The 21,464-nt window shown below is 44.7% G+C and overlaps 1 non-coding gene across 2 annotated transcripts in view; it reads left to right on the top strand.

Annotated features, from left to right (window-relative positions):
- Positions 1–21,464, top strand: part of LOC106613663 (uncharacterized) — an 80,852-nt gene that overhangs the window by 21,285 nt on the left and 38,103 nt on the right. For both annotated transcript variants that reach the window (XR_001330536.3, XR_006756908.2), the window contains exon 2: positions 16,696–16,829. This is a non-coding gene — a transcript (uncharacterized LOC106613663). The remainder of the gene's footprint in view (positions 1–16,695; positions 16,830–21,464) is intronic.

Here is a 21,464-nt window from a genome sequence, read left to right as displayed (position 1 = left end):
CTGATGATCTTCTTGGCCTTCCTGCGACACCTGGTGTTGTAGGCGTCCTGGAGGGCAGGCAGTGTGCACCCAATGGTGCGTTTCGGCTGCTCGTGTCAGCTTCTGAAGCGCCTTGCGGTCTGTGGCGGTGGAATTGCCGTACTAGGTTGTGATGCAGCCTGACAGTATGCTCTCAATGGTGCTCTTGTAGAACACTGAGGGCCATAGGGGACAGGCCGAATTTCTTCAGCATCCTGGGGTTGACGAATTGCTGTCGTGCCTTCTTCACCATGGTGGCCATGTGGTTAGACCAGCTTTCTGCTTCTCCGAGATGTGTATGCTGAGGAATTTGAAGTTATTGACCGTCTCCACGGGAACCCCATTGATGAGAACGGGAGTGTGTCCAGCCTGGTTCCTCCTGAAGTCTACAACCAGCCTACTTCCACCCTGTAGGCTGTCTCGTCATTGTTGGTAGTCAGGCCCCACTACTTTTGTGTTGTCATTGAACTTGGAGTTGGAACTGTGTGAGGCCACGCAGTTGTGGGTATACGGGGGGGACTGATGAGGGGACTGAGGACGCACCCTTGTGGGACCCCAGTGTTGAAAATCAGTGTTGAGGAGGTAATGTTGCCTAACTTCACCACCTGGGAGCGGCCCGCCAGGAAGTCCAGGACCCAGTTGCATAGGGAGGAGTTCAGACCCAGGCCGTGAGCTTTAATGAGCTTATTGCGCACTATGGTATTGAAGGCCGAGCTGTAGTCGATGAACAGCATCCTCACATATCCATTCCTTTTGTCCAGTTGGGTAAGGGCAGTGTGCAGTGCAATGGCGATTGCATTTTCTGTGGATCTGTCAGGACAGTAGGCGATTTGGAAACGGTTGAGTGTGTCAGGGAGGGAGGAGGTGATATGGTCTTTGACTAGCCTCAAAGTACTTTATAATGACAGAAGTGAGTGCTTCTGGTCGGTAGTCATTCAGTTCAGGTACTTTCCCTTTCTTGGACACCGGGATGATGGACATCTTGAAGCAGGTGAGTATAGCGCCCTGAGCTAGGGAGAGATTGAAAAGGTCAGAACACAACTGCCAGCTGGTCTGCAAATGCTCTGAGGGCATGGCTCGGGATGCCATCTGAGGGTTAACACGTTTAAATGACTTACATACGTCCTCAGTGGAGACTGAGTGTGTAGCCCACATTGTCATTGGGGGCTCGCCTTGGCAGCTCAGCGTCATTGTGCTCAAATCGTGAGGCAAAATGTGTTTAGCCTATCTGGTAGGGTAGCGTCGGTGACGGCGACGTGGCAGGCATTCTTTTTGTAATCAGTGAACGTTAGGAGCCCCTGCCACATACGCCTTGTGTCCGACTCGCTGAATTGCTTCTCCACTTTGTCCCTATACTTGTTTCACCATCTTTATCGATCTTCATTGGTTGTATTTATACTGTTTAACCACACTATTGTCCTCGGTCACCTTGCCCTATTTATAAGCAGCAACCCTCTTTCAGTTTTCCTACAAGGCTGCTATCAATCCATGGTTTTTGATTCGTGAATGTTTTGAAAGACACTCGGTATCACAACTATGCATCATTTTTTTTTTTTATCCTGTGACTGAGTCGGCGTTATCATTTATGTTCTCATTTACATTACATTTACGTCATTTAGCAGACGCTCTTATCCAGAGCGACTTACAAATTGGTGCAATCACCTTATGACATCCAGTGGAACAACCACTTTACAATAGTACATCTACATTTTTTTTGGGGGGGGGGGGGGGGGGGGGTTAGAAGGATTACTTTATCCTATCCCAGGTATTCCTTAAAGAGGTGGTGTTTCAGGTGTCTCCGGAAGGTGGTGATTGACTCCGCTGTCCTGGCGTCGTGAGGGAGCTTGTTCCACCATTGGGGTGCCAGAGCAGCGAACAGTTTTGACTGGGCTGAGCGGGAACTGTGCTTCCGCAGAGGTAGGGAGGTGAGCAGGCCAGAGGTGGATGAACGCAGTGCCCTTCTTTGGGTGTAGGGACTGATCAGAGCCTGAAGGTACGGAGGTGCCGTTCCCCTCGCAGGCAAGCACCATGGTCTTGTAGCAGATGCGAGCTTCAACTGGAAGCCAGTGGAGTGTGCGGAGGAACACCAGACGGGCTGCGGCGTTCTGGATGAGTTGTAAGGGTTTAATGGCACAGGCAGGGAGCCCCGCCAACAGCGAGTTGCAGTAATCCAGACGGGAGATGACAAGTGCCTGGATTAGGACCTGCGCCGCTTCCTGTGTAAGGCAGGGTCGTACTCTGCGAATGTTGTAGAGCATGAACCTACAGGATCGGGTCACCGCCTTGATGTTAGCGGAGAACGACAGGGTGTTGTCCAGGGTCACGCCAAGGCTCTTAGCACTCTGGGAGGAGGACACAATGGAGTTGTCAACCGTGATGGCGAGATCATGGAACGGGCAGTCCTTCCCCGGGAGGAAGAGCAGCTCCGTCTTGCCGAGGTTCAGCTTGAGGTGGTGATACGTCATCCACACTTATGTCTGCCAGACATGCAGAGATGCGATTCGCCACCTGGTTATCAGAAGGGGGAAAGGAGAAGATGAATTGTGTGTCGTCTGCGTAGCAATGATAGGAGAGACCATGTGAGGATATGACAGAGCCAAGTGACTTGGTGTATAGTGAGAATAGGAGAGGGCCTAGAACTGAGCCCTGGGGGACACCAGTGGTGAGAGCACGTGGTGCGGAGACGGATTCTCGCCACGCCACCTGGTAGGAGCGACCTGTCAGGTAGGACGCAATCCAAGAGTGAGCCGCGCCGGAGATGTCCAACTCGGAGAGGGTGGAGAGGAGGATCTGATGGTTCACAGTATCAAAGGCAGCAGATAGGTCTAGAAGGATGAGAGCAGAGGAGAGAGAGTTAGCTTTAGCAGTGCAGAGAGCCTCCGTGACACAGAGAAGAGCAGTCTCAGTTGAATGACCAGTCTTGAAACCTGACTGATTTGGATCAAGAAGGTCATTCTGAGAGAGACAGCAAGAGAGCTGGCCAAGGACAGCACGCTCAAGAGTTTTGGAGAGAAAAGAAAGAAGGGATACTGGTCTGTAGTTGTTTACATCGGAGGGATCGAGTGTAGGTTTTTTGAGAAGGGGTGCAACTCTCGCTCTCTTGAAGACGGAAGGGACGTAGCCAGCGGTCAAGGATGAGTTGATGAGCGAGGTGAGGTAAGGGAGAAGGTCTCCGGAAATGGTCTGGAGAAGAGAGGAGGGGATAGGGTCAAGCGGGCAGGTTGTTGGGCGGCTGGCCGTCACAAGTCGAAAGATTTCATCTGGAGAGAGAGGGGAGAGAGGTCAAAGCATAGGGTAGGGCAATGTGAGCAGGACCAGCGGTGTCGTTTGACTTAACAAACGAGGATCGGATGTCGTCAACCTTCTTTTCAAAATGGTTGACGAAGTCATCCGCAGAGGGGGAGGAGGATTCGGGAGGGAGGAGAAGGTGGCAAAGAGCTTCCTAGGGTTAGAGGCAGATGCTTGGAATTTAGAGTGGTAGAAAGTGGCTTTAGCAGCAGAAACAGAGGAAGAAAATGTGGAGAGGAGGGAGTGAAAAGATGCCAGGTCCGCAGGGAGGGTAGTTTTCCTCCATTTCCGCTCGGCTGCACGGAGCCCTGTTCTGTGACCTCGCAATGAGTCGTCAAGCCACGGAGCAGAAGGGGAGGACCGAGCCAGCCGGGAGGTTAGGGGACATAGAGAGTCAAAGGATGCAGAGAGGGAGGAGAGGAGGGTTGAGGAGGCAGAATCAGGAGATTGGTTGGAGAAGGATTGAGCAGAGGGAAGAGATGATAGGATGGAAGAGGAGAGAGTAGCAGGAGAGAGAGAGCGAAGGTTGCGACGGCGCAATACCATCTGAGTAGGGGCAGAGTGAGTAGTGTTGGAGGAGAGGGAAAGGGATACAAGGTAGTGGTCGGAGACTTGGAGGGGAGTTGCAGTGAGAATAGTAGAAGAACAGCATTTAGTAAAGATGAGGTCAAGCGTATTGCCTGCCTTATGAGTAGGGGGGGACGGTGAGAGGGTGAGGTCACAAGAGGAGTGGAAAGAAGGAGGCAGAAAGAAATGAGTCAAAGTAGACGTAGGGAGGTTAAAGTTACCCAGAATTATGAGGGGTGAGCCATCCTCAGGAAAGGAACTTATCAAGGCGTCAAGCTCATTGATGAACTCTCCAAGGGAACCTGGAGGGCAATAAATAATAAGGATGTTAAGCTTGAATGGGCTAGTGACTGTGACAGCATGGAATTCAAAGGAGGAGATAGACAGATGGGTCAGGGAAGAAAGAAAAAATGTCCACTTGGGAGAGATGAGGATTCCAGTGCCACCACCCCGCTGACCAGATGCTCTCGGGGTATGTGAGAACACATGGTCAGACGAGGAGAGAGCAGTAGGAGTAGCAGTGTTTTCTGTGGTAATCCATGTTTCCGTCAGCGCCAAGAAGTCGAGGGACTGGAGGGTAGCATAGGCTGAGATGAACTCTGCCTTGTTGGCCGCAGACCGGCAGTTCCAGAGGCTGCCAGAGACCTGGAATTCCACGTGGGTCGTGCACGCTGGGACCACCAGGTTAGAATGGCAGCGGCCATGTGGTGTGAAGTGTTTGTGTGGCCTGTGCAGAGAGGAGAGAACAGGGATAGACAGACACATAGTTGACAGGCTACAGGAGAGGCTACGCTAATGCAAAGGAGATTGGAATGAAAATTAACTAAACAACTGGGGAAGCGAGAGAGCAGGGCCTCCCTCACTAACTCTTACGTTCTCCCCTCGGGTGTAGCTCGTCTGAGGAGGAGACGTAAATGCCTGGGCCTAAACACACCAGGTAATACAGATGAAAGGGGAAGAAATGTGGGGTGCAATGAGCGATAAATAAATCAGACCACAACCAGAACTCAATTTTAACCCTCAGGGGATGTTTAGTGAATTAGTTAAATAAATAATATAAAACACCCATAAATAATCAATAAGAAACAAAACAACCACAACAAGGGAAGGTAAGAGAAGGGAATATTTGGGATCGGGGTCCAAGTAATGAAAATAAACAAAAGGTCCCTCCTCTTCTACACACCTAATCCTTCCTAACACATTCTACACCCTAACCCACTGTCCTACCTGGTTCCAAGAAAAATACAAGGGTGACACCCGCCCGGCTAACCTAGTGTATACAACAATGGGTTATCTACGTGAGAATGTACACCCATGGGCAGATCTACCTTTTCCCTTCTCCAGGACCTAGGTAGGGTGGAGCGCCTCTGGAGGACAGGCTGAAACACAAACAAAGAAATTAACACAAATAGTCAAACAAAAAACAAGTGTCCTCTCTCTCTCCCCCTCTCTCTTCTCTTCTCACACGGCAAACAGATATCCTCTCTGTAATCAGCTACAGCCACGCCCACCATCGTTAGCCGCAACTCGGTACACCTGTAATGCCCAAGACAAACACTAACAGGGGAAAATGGGGAACAAGAAAAACGTAACACGCCCCCCCCCAAAAAAGAGTAAACCCCTGGGTTTATGATAAAACCCTTACATACATATATTTTTTTCTACAACAGCAAAGTTATCAATGCCTGGTGCTATTAGTATATATTTTTTTTAACTAGGCACGGGACAAAGCATCCGCAACGATGTTTTCCGAACCCTTTATGTGCTGAATTTGTAAATTATAACCCTGTATAACCAACGCCCAACGCATAAGACGTTGGTTGTGGTTATACATGCGGCTCAAGAAAGTTAAAGGGTTGTGGTCTGTGTATACCACAACAGGCAACACACTGGAGCCAACATAAACTTCAAAAAATTGTAGGGCAAATAACAGCGCCAGGGTCTCCTGTTCGATAGTGGAATACCTTGACTGACAGCTGTTGAATTTTCGAGAGAAGTAGCAAACTGGGTGATCTAGACCATCGTGTTCCTGTAATAGTACAGCACCTGCACCCACTGAACTGGCATCCACCTCCAACTTAAATGGTTTCTGGAAATCAGGGGCAGAAAGAACAGGAGAAGTACACAATAGTGCTTTTACAGAGTCAAAAGCAGATTGACACTCAGTGGTCCACTCAAAGGATACTGAAGGACTGAGTAACCTAGTCAGTGGGGCTACAACTGTTGAGAAATTCCTACAAAATGTACGATAATAACCCGTCATGCCTAAAAATCTGCGTAATTCTCGGCGAGTGGCAGGGGCAGGAAACCGGGTGATAGCATCCACCTTAGCTGCTACGGTACGCACCTGACCCCGACCTACCTCTTTACCCAAATATGTAACAGTTGCCTTTCCAAACTCACATTTGGCTAAGTTAAGGGTCAAAGAAGCGTTGTCCAAGCGTGCAAACACAGCCCTCAATGTGCTCAGGTGATCAAGCCAGGTAGTCGAATGAACAACCAGGTCATCCAGATATGCAGTACAATCAGGAACATCAGCCAACACAATATTTACCAAACGTTGAAACGTGGCCGGAGCATTCCTCATTCCAAAAGCCATCACTGTGTACTGACAAACTGTCAGGAGTTACAAAAGCAGACACCTCAGAGGCACGAGGGGTTAACGGCACCTGCCAATAACCTTTTAACAAGTCAAGCTTCGTAACATACGCAGCCAATCCAATGGTGTCTATACAGTCATCCATGCGAGGTAAAGGGAATGAGTCAGGTATAGTTACATTATTCACTTTCCTGTAGTCAGTGCAAAACCTTTGAGTCCCGTCAGGCTTTGGAATCAGCAGACAGGGGGAACTCCAAGGACTGCCACTGGGGATTGCCATCTCATTTTCCAGTAAATAAGTTACCTCTTTCTTCATCACTCCTCTCTTGATTGAATTCACACGATAAGGGTGCTGTTTGATTGGAGCAGCATCACCTACATTTATATCATGTTTCAACACATTGGTACGACTGGGAACATCCTGAAAGAGACTTGGAAACTCAGTGATTAGCAACTCAATATCAGCCCTCTGCTGATCATTCAAATGCAACAAATGGGTTGGGAAAGACGCCACCATCTCTGAATTACACAAATGAGCACACTGCTCAGGAGTATTCCGCATCACCAAACCATCCTCATCAGTTATGCTGACTCCTGGGTGAGTAACCAGGCTCACAGAAGCAACAGAGGATACAACAGGTTTTTCACTGGTAATGGGAGACTCGATACCACCCCTAACAAGATAGGCTTTAATCATGTTAATGTGACATACTCTAAATGGTCGTCTACGGTCTGGCGTTTTGATAACATAATCAGTATCACTGAGTTTTCGGTCCACTACATATGGGCCAGAGAAACTGGAAGAGAGACACGAGCCGGGTACCGGCAACAACACCAAGACTTGGTCACCTGGTTGAAAAGAACGAAACACAGATTTAACATCAAAATGACGTTTCATTTTCTTTTGTGTGGAAGACAGATTTTCTCTGGCTACAGCACAGGCGTCATGCAACCGCTCCCGGACTTGACTAACATAGTCTAGTACATTAGTAGAGGACCCAACTGAATCATCAGCCATAAGTTGTTCTTTCAGTACCTTGAGAGGCCCTCTCACGGTATGACCAAAGATTAGCTCAGCTGGGCTAAACCCAAGAGACTCCTGTACGGTCTCCCGAATAGCAAACAGCACGTAGGGCACCCCCTCATCCCAATCTTTTCCTGTGTCCATACAGTATTTACGCAACATAGCTTTTAGCGTCTGATGCCAACGTTCCAGCGCGCCCTGACTCTCCGGGTGATAAGCGCTAGACATCTGATGGGACACTGACAAGGACTTCAACACACTTCCAAACAATTTTGATGTAAAATTTGTGCCTTGATCTGTCTGTACAATTTTTGGAAATCCAAAGGTAGAGAAATACTTAATCAGCGCCTTCACAATTGCCTTACTTGTGATTTTACGCATAGGAATCGCCTCTGGGTACCTTGTAGCAGTGCACATTATTGTTAACAAGAATTGATTACCCGACTTAGTCCTGGGTAAGGGACCAACACAATCAATGATTACCTTCTCAAACGGCTCTCCCATGACCGGAATAGGGCAGAGAGGAGCCGGGGAAATTACCTGGTTAGGCTTCCCCACCACCTGGCAAGTACTACATGTACGGCAATAGCGAGCCACATCCCGTTTCATTCCCGGCCAGAAGAAATGACGGAGGAGTCGGTCGTAGGTTTTAGTCACCCCTAGATGACCAGACCAGGGAATATCATGAGCTAGGGACAACACCTTTGTCTGAAACGGGGCAGGAACTACAATCTGGCTAACGGAACTCCAATCATTTTCTAGGTCAGCACGGGGAGTCCATTTTCTCATCAGAAGCCCCTTTTCAAAGAAATACGTCACACCTTTCCTGTTTTTGTCACTCAAAGGTAACATGGAGGAAAAACATTTGGCCAAGCCCACATCCTCTATCTGGGCAGCTATTAGCTCCTCCCGAGTAACTGGCAACCTTAAACAGTCCACCGAGGAAGCCATTGTCTTGTCTTTATTTCCATCATCATGATCAGAACTCACTGGGAACACAGGAGTAGAACACTGAATATCTTCCCCATTTAACATAGGTGCAAGCACACAGTCAGCTAAGTCTACCATGGTACCTAAGCGACGTGACTGCGCACGCGTAATGGCACACGCTGGAAATGCGTCGGGAAACGTAGTTCCCAAAACATTAGCACTTAACTGAGCATCAGGCTTGTCTAACACTTCTAACACAGGCACAACTTTGCCTCCTGCTAGATCGTTACCCATGATTAGAGCAACCCCATTCACGGGAAGCTCGGACTGTACACCGATTCTGAAACATCCACTCACTAGATCAGAAGTCAAATGGACAGTATGTAACGGAACAGGCACACAACCCATTTCGATCCCCCTCAATAATACACTAGAGCCACAATAAGACTCTTCTGACCAAGGCAGAACACTCGAGAGAATTACAGACTGAGCCGCACCAGTATCTCTCAATATCAAAACTGGCTTTTGGTCTCCAGAATCACCTGTCAGGGAAACAACGCCTTTAAATATGAACGTGTCGTATGATTGATCAGGACGACTTAGTACAACTTCAGGACTCTCCTTTACAGAGCTCTTATTGGTTACTTTAATCAAACCCACACTTTTATGGAGTTTAGGGGATGAAGCTGGTGACTTGTGTTTTAGAGACATACATTCTGAAATTACGTGTCCTACTTTATGACAGTAAAAACATGCACGTTCCTCCTTTTGATTCAGCCGTGTACTTCCTGAGTAACGGGGTGAATAGTAGACAGAAGAGGATACAACCGGTCTAGTCTCACTACGGTGTGTGGGAAACACCGTTTTATGTGTTAACACAAATTCATCTGCAAGCACCGCGGCGTCAGATAACTTTAACACTTTCTGTTCATTAATATATACAACCAACCGCTCTGGGAGGCTGTTTTTAAATTCTTCCAATAACATTAATTCACGAAGACCTTCAAAGTCATTGATTTTACTCGCTGAGCACCATTTGTCAAAGAGAGACTCCTTCTCTCTAGCGAATTCAACAAAAGTTTTTATAGAGGATTTGGAGTGCTTTGTAAACTTTTGTCTATAAGCCTCTGGCACAAGCTCATACCCACGGAGCACAGTAGCCTTAACTATGTCGTAATTAAGACTATCAGCGAGAGAAAGAGTACCCAATACCTCCTGCGCTTTACCGGACAATTTACATTGGAGTAAAAGCGGCCACACATCCCTAGGCCAATTCAAAGCCACTGCTATGCGTTCGAATGCACAAAAGTAAGAGTCAACCTCAGATTCACGGAATTGTGGAACTAAAGCAATATGGCGGCTAATGTCAAAGGTAGAGGCAGATCCTGGGGTGGAAAACACACTATTGGAAACGGCAGGGACAGCGGCCAGCCTCGCCATCTCCACCTCTAATTCCAATTTGCGCATTTCGAAGTCCATCTGCCTTATTTTAAGGTCCTTTTCTGCTTCCAACTCCAGTCGGCGCATCTCCAACTTGAGATGTAGCTCATCCTTTCGGATTTGTGCTCGCTCTTCTGCCTCCATCTGCAAATGTACAGCCGTAGGCATAGGAGAAAGAGGGTCAAATCGAGGCAAGGTGTCCGGGGATTTATACTCGACCTCATCGTCGGGCCTAGTCGGGGTACCCAGAGCATCCACCACCTCTCCAACCGTAGGCCGAGGCAAAACCAACACCTGCTTTTCCATCAGTGCCGCTAATACCAATGCCTTAACAAAACCCCTAGGCACGGAGATATCGAAATGGTCTGCCAAAGTCTCTAAATCCACTCTCCTACAATTCTCAAAACCCTCCCACGTTGGGTTATCCAGAAAAAACTTCAGGTTAAAGTTGGCCATATTCTAAATCCACCACCTAACTACTACACAGCACTAAACACTACACCAAACACAACAACCACCCAATCCACCTTTACTACCCTAGTGTGCGGGCACAAGCTGGATCAAAAAGATCCCGGATGAGCCCCCATCTTACGTTCTCCCCTCGGGTGTAGCTCGTCTGAGGAGGAGACGTAAATGCCTGGGCCTAAACACACCAGGTAATACAGATGAAAGGGGAAGAAATGTGGGGTGCAATGAGCGATAAATAAATCAGACCACAACCAGAACTCAATTTTAACCCTCAGGGGATGTTTAGTGAATTAGTTAAATAAATAATATAAAACACCCATAAATAATCAATAAGAAACAAAACAACCACAACAAGGGAAGGTAAGAGAAGGGAATATTTGGGATCGGGGTCCAAGTAATGAAAATAAACAAAAGGTCCCTCCTCTTCTACACACCTAATCCTTCCTAACACATTCTACACCCTAACCCACTGTCCTACCTGGTTCCAAGAAAAATACAAGGGTGACACCCGCCCGGCTAACCTAGTGTATACAACAATGGGTTATCTACGTGAGAATGTACACCCATGGGCAGATCTACCTTTTCCCTTCTCCAGGACCTAGGTCGGGTGGAGCGCCTCTGGAGGACAGGCTGAAACACAAACAAAGAAATTAACAGAAATAGTCAAACAAAAAACAAGTGTCCTCTCTCTCCCCCTCTCTCTCTCTTCTCTTCTCACACGGCAAACAGATATCCTCTCTGTAATCAGCTACAGCCACGCCCACCATCGTTAGCCGCAACTCGGTACACCTGTAATGCCCAAGACAAACACACTAACAGGGGAAAATGGGGAACAAGAAAAACGTAACACGTAACACTAACCATTCACTGAAACACTGAAATGTAACTTTTCCAACTTCCACTTTAGAAATTATAATTGATGTAAAGTACAGTAGTTCAATGTTTCCAGGAATAGGCTTAAACTTAGTTTATTCAGCTAGATAACTTGGTACAGTATTCTTCCGTGAAACCCACCCAGTGCACCGTATCCTATGACGCCGTAGCTAGCTAGCATGCTAGCATCCAATAACACACGGTTAGCACCAATACTTGGTTACAACAAACTACCAATGGATCATTCGTGTCCGTGTCTAGTTCCTTTCATAACACAGAAGTAATTAAACGTTGGCTAGCTAACACAAAGTCAGTCCTGCTAGCTACACAAGTGGACTACACAACTCAAAAGTTCAGAAAGTTAAACTTACGTTGCAAAAATCTTATTGACTAAAAATGATACTGTACTGCTAGCTGGTAGAGTTGGCTAGCTAGCAGTGGCTGCGTTTACATTTATCTTTGATACAAAGACAACTATGTAGCTAGCTAACATTACACTAATCAAATCGTTCCGTTGTAATGTATTTAGTTTCTACAGTACTGCTAGTTGGTAAAGTTGGCTAGCTAGCAGTGGCTGTGGAGTTGTGGTGTTAACGCTGTTTGGAAAACGGCACGAACAAACGAGTACAGCTGGCTAGCTAACCTTCTTAGTTTCTCAAAGTTAGTTTCTCAAAGCTACACCTACACCTTTAGCTACACCTTTATCCTTGATGCAAAGACAGCAAAGACATCTATGTAGCTAGCTAGCTAACATACACTAATCAAATCGTTCCGTTGAAATATAATATTACCCGCGGAGCGAAGTACAGCACGACTACTCACTCCAGCATCCGGTAAACAGAGGCAACCCGGAATATATTAGTCACGTGATCAAAACAGCCTTGGAGCGTGAATTCTGATTTTGGTCTGACCAACGCTGTACAGACCTGACCCCTGGAACTTCCCTTTTTAGTTTTTTTTGTAGGCGGGGAGAAGCAAGATGGAGTTCTGGTCGGATTTGCTGAAGGAGGACGGGAGAGGGCCTTATACCTGTGTCGACAAAGCGTGTAGCAGTGGTAGGTCTGTCCCAGACAAAAACAATATCTTGGTCAACTGAAAGTCGTCGGTTCTTTTGACCAATTGATTCGTCGAAATTTTAAAAGGTGTGTTTATCCTTATATAGACACACCCTATGTGTTTTAATTAGAGGTCGACCGATTATGATTTTAACGCCGATACCAATTATTGGAGGACCAAAAAATGCAGGTACCGCTTAATTGGCCATTTCTTTTTTTTTTTCTTTTTTTTTTTATATAAAAAAAAATGTAATATTAAAAAAAAAAATGTTTTTTACTTTAAATTCAAAAAATATATATGTTAGGGTTGTACCTGGTAGGTTCCTTGATAATTTGTGTGAGATTGTGGGCATCTAGCTTAGATTGTAGGACGGCCGGGGTGTTAAGCATATCCCAGTTTAGGTCACTTAACAGTACGAGCACCGAAGATAGATGGGGGGCAAACAATTCGCATATGGTGTCCAGGGCACAGCTGGGGGCTGTGGGGGGTCTATAACAAGCGGCAACGGTGAGACTTGTTTCTGAAAAGGTGGATTTTTAGTAGTAGCTCGATTTTGTTTGGGCACAGACCTGGATAGTATAACAGAAGTCTGCAAGCTATCTCTGCAGTAGATTGCAACTCTGCCCCCTTTGGCAGTTCGATCTTGTTGGAAAATGTTGTAGTTGGATGGAAATTTCAGAATTTTTGGGGGCCTTCCTAAGCCAGGATTTAGACACAGCTAGGACATCAGCGTTGGCGGAGTATGCTAAAGCAGTGAATAAAACTTAGGGAGGAGGCTTCTGATATTAACATGCATGAAACCAAGGCATTTACGGTTACAGAAGTCAACAAATGAGTGCCTGGGGAATCGGAGTGGTACTGGGGGCTGCAGGGCCTTGGTTAACCTCTACATCACCAGAGGAGGAGTAGGATAAGGGTATGGCTAAAGGCTATAAGAACTGGTCTTCTAGTGCATTTGGAACAGAGTAAAAAGAGCAGATTTCTGGGAGTGGAAGAATAGATTCAAGGCATAAATGTACAGACAAGGGTATGGTAGGATGTGAGTAGAGTGGAGGTAAACCTAGGCATTAAGAAGTTTTAGGTTGTAGTTATTATAGAAATTATGACGCGTCTACTATTTCACTCTATACAATTTGTATGTCATATACAGTTGAAGTCGGAAGTTTACATACACCTTAGCCAAATACATTTAAACTCAGTTTTTCACAATTCCTGACATTTAATCCTAGAAAACAATCCCTGTCTTAGGTCAGTTAGGATCACCACTATATTTTAAGAATGTGAAATGGCAGAATAATAGTAGAGAGTGATTTAATTCAGCTTTTATTTCTTTCATCACATTCCCAGTGGGTCAGAAGTTTACATACTGAAATAGTATTTGGTATCATTGCCTTTAAATTGTTTAACTTGGGTCAAACATTTAGGGTAGCCTTCCACAAGCTTCCCACAATAAGTTGGGTGAATTTTGGCCCATTCCTCCTGACAGAGCTGGTGTAACTGAGTCAGGTTTGTAGGCCTCCTTGCTCGCACATGCTTTTTCAGTTCTGCCCACAAATTTTCTATAGGATTCAGGTCAGGGCTTTGTGATGGCCACTCCAATACCTTGACTTTGTTGTCCTTAAGCCATTTTGCCACAACTTTGGAAGTATGCTTGGGGTCATTGTCCATTTGGAAGACACATTTGCGACCAAATTATCTTCCTGACTGATGTCTTGAGATGTTGCTTCAATATATCCACATAATTGTTCTACCTCATGATGACATCTATTTTGTGAAGTGCACCAGTCCCTCCTGCAGCAAAGCACCCCACAACATGATGCTGCCACCCCCGTGCTTCATGGTTGGGATGGTGTTCTTCAGCTTGCAAGCCTCCCCCTTTTTCCTCCAAACATAACGATGGTCATTATGGCCAAACAGTTCTATTTTTGTTTCATCAGACCAGAGGACATTTCTCCAAAAAGTACGATCTTTGTCCCCATGTGCAGTTGCAAACCGTAGTCTGGCTTTTTTATGGCGGTTTTGGAGCAGTGGCTTCTCCTTTGAGTGGCCTTTCAGGTTATGTTGAAATAGGACTCGTTTTACTGTGGATATAGATACTTTTGTACCTGTTTCCTCCAGCATCTTAACAAGGACCATTGCTGTTGTTCTGGGATTGATTTGCACTTTTCGCACCAAAGTACGTTAATCTCTAGGAGACCGAACGTGTCTCCTTCCTGAGCTGTATGACGGCTGCGTGGTACCATGGTGTTTATACTGGCGTACTATTGTTTATACAGATGAACGTGGTACCTTCAGGTGTTTGGAAATTGCTCCCAGGGATGAACCAGACTTGTGGAGGTCTTCAATCTTTTTTTCTGAGGTCCTGGCTGATTTCTTTTGATTTTCCCATGATGTCAAGCAAAGAGTCACTGAGTTTGAAGGTAGGCCTTGAAATACATCCACAGGTAGACCTCCAATTGACTCAAATGATATCAATTAGCCAATCAGAAGCTTCTAAAGCCATGACATCATTTTCTGGAATTTTCCAATCTGTTTAAAGGCACAGTCAACTTAGTGTATGTAAACTTCTGACCCACTGGAATTGTTATACAGTGAAATAATCTGTCTGTAAACAATTGTTGGAATACTTACTTGTGTCATGCACAAAGTAGATGTCCTTACCGACTTACCAAAACTATAGTTCGTTAACAAGAAAATTGTGGACTGGTTGAGAAACAAGTTTTTATGACTCCAACCTAAGTGTATGTTAACTTCTAACTTCAACTGTGTGTATATATACAGGTGTGTGTGCCTTTCCAAATCATGTCCAATCAATTGAATTTACCACAGGTGGACTCCAATCAAGTTATAAAGACATCTCAAGGATGATCAATGGAAACAGGATGCACCTGAGCTCGATTTCGGGTCTCATAGCAAAGGGTCTGAATATTTATGTAAATAAGGTATTTCTCTGTAGATTATTGCGGAACAAAAAATTGTTTAATCCATTTTAGAATAAGGCTGTCATGTAACAAAGTGGAAAAAGTCAAGGGGTCTGAATACTTTCCCATATACACATTTCAGTCCAATATACCAGATGTTGCAATTGTAGGATGCCTTTTATGCATATTCTATAATGATGGCCTATTCAATTGGCTACATCTGTCGGTATTTATTTTTTGCACTCCCTCACCTAATCAAATTGTACTACACCACTGCTCGCACCAATGGATCATGTGGTTTTCCCATCAAATCACCCTTCTAGATTTGGGACTTACTTCTTCTTGTACCTGAATTTCCTTCTTGGAGGTTGGTTAGCAATTCAGTTCTTGGAACCACAGATAACTTTCTTGAACCATCAGGGGTCATACCGAGATCGCTTTCTTAGACTACTGGATTGGCTTTTTGGACCATCTGCGTACGTGGTCTAGATCTGTTTTTTGGACTTCCAGAGGACTTTTTTTGGAGGCCCATCAAGTATCTAGATACTTTTTTTTTTTTTTGCACTTTAAGGTTACTATTTTACTATAACACTTGTTAACTGCATGGTATAGCATACACAATTGTGAGTGACATCTTTAGAGTCACTGTAACATTTTAGCAGTTCAAGATGCCAAGATCCAATGCATGGTTTTCAGATTGACACCACTCTGTAAATCCAGATTGGCACAGTATTTTGTCCATTGCACAGCAGTCCAGCACCCTAAGAATGTCCTTACTTTTCACTGCCATGCCAACCACCAAAACACAGGAAGGTGAAACAATGAACAGAGGAGTCTGTATTTCCTGGTAACTGGGGTGACTGTGTCCACAGAGTGCTGCTTCCTGGCTATTAGTGATGGGGGGGAAAAATCGATACAGTTACATATCGGGATATTGTTTTGACTATCACAATATTATTTTTGGGCTAGCTGGCTCTACCTGCACCAAAACTCCAGTATGTTTCCTTCATAGCTTGTTCTACACATGCTTTTTAAACAGACTATTTTGTTTTCAGGACTTTTATTTCCATGACTGTTCAAAACTCGTCTTCTCATGGCTCTCTCTTGTCCCTCTGCAGCAGACATATGATGAGCAATATGTTTGGAACATCAAATGGCAATAAAATCACAATGCATATAGAATCGCAATCCATATCGTATCGGCACCTAAGTATGGTGGTAATATCGTATCATGAGGTCCCTGGCAATTCCTAGCCCTGCTGGCTATTGACCGGTGGTTGCTACCCAGAAACAGGGCCTACATCAGAGCTATGATTAGAGATGCATGATATATCTTCATATCGGTATCAGATGATGGCTTAAAACATATTGATATCAGATAATAATCAGAGTAATTTCATAGCTGATCATTTTGGCTGATATGATGTATAGCCAATGTAATCTGCTACTCAAGGGGTGCTAGCAATACGTTTGAATTTCTGAGTAAAAATGTATTGAACTCTTTGTTTCAGATCTGTAGTGCATTGTACAGCTGGACCTGGATCTGAAGTACAGGAGCAACATCAGGGAGCTGTTTCTGGAGTTCGATCGCTTCTCTTCTGGAGTTGTGATCGGCATTGCCTGAGAGATTCAGCCGGGTATACAGGTATTCAACACATAATAAACACACGCATACCTTTTTGTTTTACTATCCTTGTTGGAACCAAACAATTGATTCCCATTCAAAGTCCCTAAGTGTAAACCTCACCCCTAAGCCTAAAATACCCTTTTTTCTTTTGGGGACCGGTGAAAATATGTGCCCACAAATATCCCACACAACACAAAGACATTATGTATAGTGTGGTCTGAAATTATTGACACCCTTGAGAAAGATGAGAAATAATGACTATATAAAGTAAATAATTCAAATAGTGAGCTATATTGTATGCTTCAAAAAATTGGGAAATTATATTTTATCGTAATACAATTGGTCAGAGAAAGAGATTTTGTTTAACAAGTAATACTTTTTTTTCTCAAGGGTAGGGGTCAAAATTATTAACACCCCTAAAGATTCTTATAAATAAAGTAGTAAAATTTTCCTTGTTTTACTATCCTTGTGAGGACTTTGGTCACCACAAGGATAGTGAAACCAAGCACACATGTGCAAACATGACGTGTGGACTCTTGGCGTTCAAAAACATCAGTGTGTTACTGAAGAAATTAAATCACTGCCACAAACTATTGTACAAACCATTTCACATCACAAAAATCTATATCTTAAACTGGGAGAAACAACATCACAGTACTTAGACGAGAGAGCAGACCAGAACTTTCTCCTGAAACATATGGCTTTGGGTGGCAGAGGGGCAAGACTGGTCGATATGGTCTTGTGGCCAGTCGTGGCCAGTCGTGGCCAGCCTGTTTAAAGTGGGGCACTCTAAAAGCTGAAAGGAGATGGCACTTTTTGCGTTCCGAGTGCTCCCTTGCCACACATTCCCACTAAAGTGACAGTAACAGGAGCTGGCAGAGAGGAGATCCGCTCAGAGCCCTGCTGTCAAGGGCTGTCCAAATGGAAAGGGGGAGGAAGTGACAAGAGGGGAGTTGAGAGAGACCGAGATGTGTTGAGTCTGAGGAGGAGGGTCGAGAGTCCAGTGGGAGGGGAGAGGTTGGAGGTGGGGGAATCGGAGAAGGGGACGGACTCGAGCACCAAAAGGAAACATGTGAGTGTGGACATGTTATGACATTCTGAAGGTCACTGTGTTTTTAGCCTGCAACAACAGGAAGCACTGTGCTGCTGTGCTCATCAGTGCTGCCTTTCTCTCGCCACTGGAGGACAGTTGCCGTTCTTCCTCTCCTTTACTCTGATGCCCTCTCCTTTCAGGTGTCAAGTAAAACTAATTGCGGAGACATAAGAGCCAAGTTTATGGTTCTAGGAAGCATCCAGTTGCCCTGTGTGTGTCTACTGTCCACAGTCCTCTGCTTAATTACTTTCCTCCCTAAGGAATTTGTATGCTCACGTTAATCCCACGGTAATTAGCTCTGCCACAAAGCTGTGTTTTGAAGGGAAAACTTGCACTAGATAAACAAAACTCTGTAATATTCAGGGGACAAACAGAGAATGTTTTAACAGGTATTTATCAAGCAGAAAAATGTTTTATTTGTCTTGCCATTACATCAATGTCATCGTCATCCATCAAGCAGCTCTGGGGTCGATTTAAAAAAAAAAAAAATTTTTTTTTAAACGTTTCAACTACTTAGTTCAGTAGACAAGCTCCCAAAAAATACCATATTGTTCGATTTGGTATAGAAGTTTGAAAATTGGCAGACTTGTATAATATTTAGCGCTGAACAAAACCTGAAATAGTGCTATTTCAGTGAACACTGAAGGTCAGACTGTAGCGACCTCCTATAGATTAATGGTGAAAATGCATTTACCCGCGATTGGGTCTACTTTGCCCCAAAATAGCTTAAAATGTTTGTATTGATTTGAGGAACACACTCTATCAATGACCAAAACCATATGTTCTTTGTTTTTACCTTGATGATCACAACAATGATGAAATAGCAGTAAAATGTTGATATTTTTACTTTCAAAGTGGTGTATTAACTTCTTTGGGCTAGGGGGCAGTATTTTCACATCCGGATAAAAAACGTACCCGATTTAATCTGGTTACGACTCCTGCCCAGTAACTAGAATATGCATATAATTATTGGCTTTGGATAGAAAACACCCTAAAGTTTCTAAAACTGTTTGAATGGTGTCTGTGAGTATAACAGAACTCCTATGGCAGGCAAAAACCTGAGAAGGTTTCATGCAGGAAGTGGCCTGTCTGACAAGGTGTTGTTGTTCTTGCTTCTATGTATTGAAGAGTCAGGATCTTAGCTGTAACGTGACATTTCCTAGGGCTCCAATAGGCTCTCAGAGCCCGGGAAAAACCTGAACGATGACGAGGCAGCCTCAGGCTGAAACACATTATCGCCTTTTCCAAGTGGCCCATCAGAGGACAATGGAATTAGGCGCGTGCCCGATTCGACCCCGTGCAGTATTTTCCTTCGGCTGTTTAGCTAATTGCAGATTCCCGGTCGGAATATTATCGCTTTTTTACGAGAATAATGGCATAAAAATTGATTTTAAACAGCGGTTGACATGCTTCGAAGTACGGTAATGGAATAAATGCGCCATGCGCACGACCGTTATTTACCATTTCGGATAGTGTCTGGGACGCACGAACAAAACGCCGCTATTCGGATATAACGATGGATTATTTTGGACCAAACCAACATTTGTTATTGAAGTAGCCATCCTGGGAGTGCATTCTGACGAAGAACAGGAAAGGTAAGACCATTTTTGTTATAGTAAATGGGATTTTGGTGAAGGCTAAACTTGCCGGGTGTCTAAATAGCTAGCCCTGTGATGCCGGGCTATCTACTCAGAATATTGCAAAATGTGCTTCATCCGAAAAGCTATTTTAAAATCGGACATATCGAGTGCATAGAGGAGTAATGTATCAATAATTCTTAAAATAATTGTTATGCTTTTTGTGAACGTTTATCGTGAGTAATTTAGTAAATTGTTAGTAAATTCCCCGGAAGTTTGCGGGGTATGCTTTTTCTGAACGTCACATGCTAATGTAAAAAGCTGGTTTTTGATATAAATATGAACTCGATTGAACAAAAAATGCATGTTTTGTATAACATAATGTCCTAGGTGTGTCATCTGATGAAGATCATCAAAGGTTAGTGCTGCATTTAGCTGTCTTCTGGGTTTTTGTGACATTATATGCTAGCTTGAAAAATGTGTCTGATTATTTCTGGCTGTGTACTCTGCTGACATAATCTAATGTTTTGCTTTCGTTGTAAAGCCTTTTTGAAATCGGACAGTGTGGTTAGATTAACGAGAGTCTTGTCTTTAAATAGCTGTAAAATAGTCATATGTTTGAGAAATTGAAGTAATAGCATTTCAAAGGTTTTGAAAATCGCGCCACAGGATTCAACTGGCTGTTACGTAGGTGGGACGAATTCGTCCCGCCGGTCCCATAGAGGTTAAATAAAGTTACTTTTATACCATTATAAAAAAGTGATGTGTTCCCTGATGTCTACTAGTTGCATGTTACCATTTATATATTATGTATCATTGTAACAATTCCAAAGATTATCTTGCTGAAACATAAGGTGATGGTGGCGGATGAATGGGCCTCAGGATCTCGTCACGGTATTTCTGTGAATTTAAATTTCCATCGTTTAAATGCAATTGTTTTTGTTCGTAACTTATGCCTGCCCATACCGTAACCCCACTGCCACCATAGGGCACTGTGTTCACAATGTTGACATCAGCAACTGCTCGCCCACACAGCGCCATACACGCTGTCTGCCATCTGCCCAGTACAGTTGAAACCGGGATTAATCTGTGAAGAGTATTACTTCTCCAGCGTGCCATTGGCCATCGAAGGTGAGCTTTTGCCCACCAAAGTCGGTTACAACGCCGAACTCCAGTCAGGTCAAGACCCTGGTTGAGAACGACGAGCATGCAGATGAGCTTCACTGAAGTTTTCTGACAGTTAGAAATTCTTTGCTTGTGCAAACCCACCATTACATCAGCTGTCCGAGTGGCTGGTCTCAGACGATCCAGCAGGTGAAGAAGCCGGATGTGGAGGTCCTGGGCTGGCGTAGTTACACGTGGTCTGCGTTTGTGAGGCCGGTTGGACGTACTGTCAAATTCTCTAAAACGACGTTGGAGACCAGCTTATGGTAGAGAAAATAACATTTGATTTATTAGGACCCCCATTAATCATACATGTCAAGCAGGGAAGTTTCAGCTCTGTCTGTGGCCTCTTCCTTGGTGCGCACTGTCACTGTGTCTGTTTCCATCTTATCCAGCTGTGTCTGTAAAATTTCACGTAAACCCTTTTTTTTTTTTTTGTCTGCATCAAAGTAGCGGTCCTTGTACCTAGCATCGAGCATGGTGGCGACAGGAGTAAAGAGGCTCAGAGAGAATGACACCGAATCGCTTGTTCACAGCCTCTTGTAGAGTACTTTTGCAAGTTTTAACCCCACAATATGTCGACAGTTTTGTTGAGGCGTTTTAATGTCTGCGTTTTAATGTCTGCAGATGCAGTTGAGCTTATTTCTCAATTCAGTTGTTCGGATGGAGCTAGGAGTGTTCATGTTTCAAACATGTTCACAAATGTTGTTGAAATGGCAGCACATTCTTGAGCATGCAATACAGCTTTCCTCAGTATGAAATCCTTGTTGACCCACTGTGCTGTCAGACTCGGCATGCTCATGGGGCTGACATCGCTAG

This window comes from Salmo salar, chromosome 10 (assembly GCF_965601325.2).
Source record: "Salmo salar chromosome 10, fSalSal1, whole genome shotgun sequence".
NCBI classification, from domain to species: domain Eukaryota; kingdom Metazoa; phylum Chordata; class Actinopteri; order Salmoniformes; family Salmonidae; genus Salmo; species Salmo salar.
Note: the sequence above shows the minus strand (reverse complement) of the source record. Positions and strands in the feature narration are given on the sequence as shown.